A 6,000-nucleotide genomic window follows, 5' to 3' on the forward strand; every position below is an offset into this window, starting at 1 on the left:
GAAGCATCAGAGAACGTGCAATAACTTAGTTCTACAACACTCTGACGGAATTACCTGCTTTTATTTCTCACATTCAAAACGTGAGTGTACTGTACAGTAGATGCTTCCTCCTGTTCCCTCAATCCCGTCTTTCCTATAGGCAGTGGGCTGTAATAGGCAATCGGCTTAAAAATAGGTTGTGCTTATTTTACAATATAGCCTTTCGTTCTTTTAAAACTTTATTTTATTTTGTACTATTATTTGAACGCAGTCCAAGTATGAGAGGGTTGTTTTGGAATTAATGGGAGAGTGATGGCGGGAAATTCTTATCAAATACATTGGTGGGCAATGGCTTTGTAAATCAGTGGGTAGGGCCGCGTGTGACATTCCAAATATTAACCCTCTAGCCCCCAATCGAATTCTAGAATGCTGCTGTAGATTACTGAGAATTCCAAGTTAAATGCTCATTTTGTCACATATTCTAAACAAACGGGTATGGTTATAAAACAAAGGAAAGATTTACCATTATAAGTTTGTTTAGTTTTAAAGATCACAATCTCCTCTTTAATATGACACCAAGTCCATGGCAGAATGATTTATATTATATTTATATTCATGTTGACTCGCTTTAATTCAATGACACTTCTTATTTCATACTCTTTATTCAAATTTGATAATATTTACAGATTGAAGGCTACGGACATAAATGAGTAGAGCCAGTTATCTAGCTATCTTTTATCATGACAGTATGGTTATGATCAGAGACACAGAAGGGAGTCGTTGAATGACACCTACACGATCTCAGCACAAAAGTTGAACTCACTCTTTTAGCGAGGTAGTTTTTCTGAATAGTAATCGAAAGTGAGCGTTCGAGGCAAAACATATTTCAAATCACAAATATAATTTGAGTGAACTTCTCAGTCAAACTATATGAAGAGAGAATCACAACAAGATTATGGCTCTCATATGCAAGCCTGACTGCGAGTGCTCTCCACTCCACTCCCAAAAAACAGCACTCCCTTTTCAGCTATGACGACAAGACAGGTTTTGCTATTGATAGCAGTTGAAAGTTGAAAGTCGTTTTCCCAAAAACATTTCGAATCACAAGTTGAGGTAAGTTGCAACTCGAGCTTTCATTTGACCACTACGGTGCTTGGTGATCTCTGCCCCCCAAAACAGCGATCCCTCTTTAGGTGTGTTGAAGAGACAGGTCTCTTAGAGATAGCAACCCTGAAGAGGTCTTTCCCTCTACGATCAAACGTATCACGACTGATGCTTAGGCTACCTATCCACAAACTATTTCACTCACAACGTGTTATGGAAAATACATTGATAGAACTATTTTCAGGTTATACACTTTCATATGACTGATACAACTTGTGTAACTACTGTGATTACATTTTCTCTTGCCACACCTCTAAAGTTCTATAGCCATTGTTCTGAGAAGCACTGTATAATTTACCATGTGAACAGCGGTGGTTTCGGACGGAGTGGTGAGAGAGAGCTATAATGGGGGGACAGGCGCATCCTTCCCGATAGGTGTGAAATGTTGAACGCCGATTAATCAGTAAGAAAGCGCTGATTGATCAGTAAGAGAGTCTCCCCATTGTTCATTCTCTCCCGCCCTTTCTCACATAAGCACAAGCCCATCAGCCGATAGCCTTGGCGGCGCCTGGCATTATGTTTAAACTGTATAAAAGACCAACCTGATCATTGTCTCTGCAGACTTGCGCTGAACGGAACCCCGGATCTACGCTGGGCTGCTGTTACGCTCTTGTCTCTTGTTTGAAAGCAATAAATACCGGACTCAGATATTGTGGCTACTCAGGATTTGTTTCTTGATTCTTACCTCCGAAGAGCTGAAGTACAGAGTGGTAAATCCTAGACTTCCACCACAAACGTCATCATCACTTTCCATGGGGAAAGAGACACCATCAGTCTCGCTGTTGGGCTGCCTAATCCAAGCTGAATAAACAAGGACACTTCAGCACATACATTTTCGTGACAAGTGTTACAACTGAGAAAAACTACAAAATGTCTTATGACAACGTGAACATTTTCTAGTTTGGGATTTTACAGTGACAACCTTGCGTGTACGATGTACTATTATAAGCTCGTTCATTTTCAGTTCTTGATAAATTTAATAGGGTTAGAAAATCAAGGCCAGCCACGGGCACTCTAGTAAAACGTAGAACGGGCGTCGACAACTGCTATGGGGGCTAGAGGGTTACCACATTAAATACATTTAACGCATAAATATTTACACTGTTGTAAATGTGTCCTTAGTTCTACTGTACACGGTAACGTCAATGAGCCTGTGACAGTGGGCTTCACATACAGTTGTGGTCAGAAGATTACATACACTTGTAAAGAACATGTATGTCATGGCAGTCTTGAGTTTCCAATCATTTCTACAACTCTTATTTTTCTGTGATGGATTGATTGCAGCACATACTTCTTTGTCACAAAAAACATTCATGAAGTTTGGTTCTTTTATGAATTTATTATGGGTCTGAATGGGTTGAATCTTTGACCACTCCTCTTGACAGAATCGGTGCAGTTCAACTAAATTCGTTGGCTTTCTGACACGGACTTGTTTCTTCAGCACACTCCACATGTTCTCGATGGGGTTTAAGTCAGGACTTTGTGAAGGCCATTCTAAGACCTTAATTCTAGCCTGATTTAGCCATTCCGTTACCACATTTGATGTGTGTTTGGGGTCATTGTCCTGTTGAAACATCCAACTACGTCCAAGACCCAACCTTCTGGCTGATAAATTTTAGATTTTCCTGAAGAATTTGGAGGTAATCCTCCTTCTTCATTATTCCATTTACTTTCTGTAAAGCACCAGTTCCACTGGCAGCAAAACAGGCCCAGAGCATAATACTACCACCACCATGCTTGACGGTAGGTATGGTGTTCTTGGGGTGAAAGGCCTCACCTTCTCTCCTCCAAACATATTTCTGGTCATTGTGGCCAAATAGCTCAATTTTTGTTTCATCTGACCACAGAACTTTCCTCCAGAAGGCCTTCTTTGTCCATGTGATCAGCAGCAAACTTCAGTCGAGCCTTAAGGTGCCGCTTCTGGAGCAACGGCTTCCTTCTTGCACGGCAGCCTCTCAGCCCATGGCGATGTAAAACACGCTTGACTGTGGACACTGACACCTGTGTTCCAGCAGCTTCAAATTCATGGCAGACCTGCTTTTTGGTGGTTCTTGGTTGACTCTTGACCATCCTGACCAATTTTCTCTCAGCTTGCGTTTTCTTCCTGATCGTGGCAGTGACACAACTGTGCCATGCATTTTATACTTACAAACAATTGTTTGCACAGTTGATCTTGGGACCTGTAGCTGCTTTGAAATGGCTCCAAGTGACTTTCCTGACTTGTTCAAGTCAATGATGCGCTTTTTCAGATCCGTGCTGAGCTCCTTAGACTTTCCCATTGTCGCGTTTTTGGCTGAGTGTAATGAGTGTATTAAACGAGCCCTATTTAAATGGGCTGAAATAAGTCACCAGCTGTAGTCAATCATAATCACTCATAAGAAGTTAAGAGGCCATGCCACAAAGCAAATTTGATGGACACAACTTTCTACATCACCAAAATTGATAATTCAAGGTGCTGTATGTATATTTTTGACCCAGCAGATTTTGTCACATTTTCAGAAGACCCATAATAAATTCATAAAAGAACCAAACTTCATGAATGTTTTTTGTAACAAAGAAGTATGTGCTCCAATCAATCCATCACAGAAACATAAGAGTTGTAGAAATGATTGGAAACTCAAGACTGCCATGACATACATGTTCTTTACAAGTGTATGTAAACTTCTGACCACAACTGTATATAGGTACAATTCCCCTTCTCCCCCGCCAGCCTCATTAGACAGATCACAGAACCATGACAAAGATCTCTGCTGCGATCAGAAAACATCTGCAGAAACTGGGGTGGACATTTGGAAAGAAGTAAGAATAATGCACCTAATCCATATATTACTGAATTGTTGCAATTTGTCTTATTTAACTATAATTGTGTAAATTACAAATCTTTGAATTTGCTTTTATTGTGGTAATCGCTGAACCACACCGGTGAAAAATTCCCATTAATTGTTCTTAAATGACAAACCATAATGTACAGTACAAACTCCCAGGCCCTCCGTCCAAATTATGATTATAAATTTCACTGCAGGGAATGCTCTTATAACGATAATGAAAATCATGTTTATAGCTTGTTTACAATAATGAAAATGTTCTTGCAGAATGGACCCTATGATTTGTGACAAGAACAAGACCCTTCGAGTAGAGCAGGCACGCACATGGATTGAAACTGGGGAATATTTTCACGACGTAATCTTCAGTGATGAGTCAACAGTGGCCCTGGAGTGCTTCTCCTTGGCATGTTGGCATAAGCGGGGTAGACAGTCTCCCAAACCGAGACCGAAACATCCCCTCAAACTGCACATCTGAGGTGCCATATGTCACTAGGGACCAGGCCCCTTGCATATTTTTGATGGCATAAGATCCACATGCAGTCATCTGTTCTTTTAAGCTTACATAAATACATGAAAGGCAATTTGGTTACTTCTGACCATATCTTATTGTACTCTAGATCATGTTTCAGGAATCATGGATCAAATTTACTTTGAGGAACACATCAGAGTCGCTGGACCTTTTTTTTTTTTCCCCATGTGCATCTTTAAGTTCAATTGTCAATTGAAAATATGAAGTGTCCTCATAATTATAAACATTGTATCAATTACATCATAACTTATTTTAACTAATGCAGACAATGATCGATTGATTGAACACTTAGGGCAGACCTCAATACAGGCTGTACTGTGAGTTATGGCACCATTTTCAGTTACAAAAAAATAAATAATAATAATAATAATTATGAAACAGTTGAACAGAGGACCATGCCAGAGTCATAATGACAGATATCCAAAGAGAATAGTGTTAGTGAGAGAGAGTGGGAGAGCCATAACCCAGATGTTGAAGGGCAAGTTCTTGCTGCCTGTAAACTACTGATTCAATAACTTGATTTAAATGCAACTCTGAAGTCTGAATACCTACGCTAATAATGAGCAGAGAATCAACTGAAAGACAGTAACTAGCTAAATATTTGCATATCAAAGTGACCTATCAAAACACATCCCTGTAAGCATAGAGAGGTAGCCTCAAATCAACAGGCAAGCAGAACCTTGCCAAACAAAAGAGTCAAGAGAGACCTTTGATGAACAACATCTGAATCCTGACAATAGCATGGGGTATTGCATTTCAGTCAAGGCATCTCTGAGTCCTGCAGAGCCCCAAGAATAAAGCAATGGTAACTGGTCAAGTGAAATGCTATGGAAACAAAGAGCAGAATAAAAAAAAAACATAGCCACACACCAAACTGGAGTTGGTTAGGTTAGTACTCATCAGCTCAAACCAACTGTGTCACAAAGAATACATGGCAAATGGATTTAGAATCATTTCACCTGGCAACTCAATATCACGCCATTCCTGCCCGCCAATTCCCAATCACAATGTGCGTTTGTGCTGGTGACTTCAGTTGACTCATGTTATCGACCTCCGGTATCAATTCAAGCAGCTTTGAATATAGAGTGCATTTATTTTCTAGCGCTGACTTTGACTCAGTCTCCTGACTACTAAGGAAAATTAGATCAATAATTCCCCACTGGCGCAAACGGTTAACATGAAACATGACCGGGAAACTGTCTGGAACACAACGGTCACTGAAATCAAAACGACACTAAGAGCCGGTTTCACAGACAAGGCTTAAGTCTAGTCCTGGATTAATTCACACTTTCAATAGCAAATTGCCACTGAGGATGCTTTTTAGTCGAGGACTAGGCTTAAGCCTTGTCTGTGAAACTGGCCCCAAGTGTGTGAACTCAAATACATATGGCCTAGGAATCTAGCCTACATACATATCAGAGCACTGAGGTCAGGATGCCTACAGCTTCTGTGGTCACATGAACTTATTAGGGCTGCATGCTGTAGGCTACACACGAGAAAACA

This window comes from Argentina silus, assembly GCF_951799395.1.
Source record: "Argentina silus genome assembly, chromosome: Y".
Classification (NCBI taxonomy): Eukaryota; Metazoa; Chordata; class Actinopteri; order Argentiniformes; family Argentinidae; genus Argentina; species Argentina silus.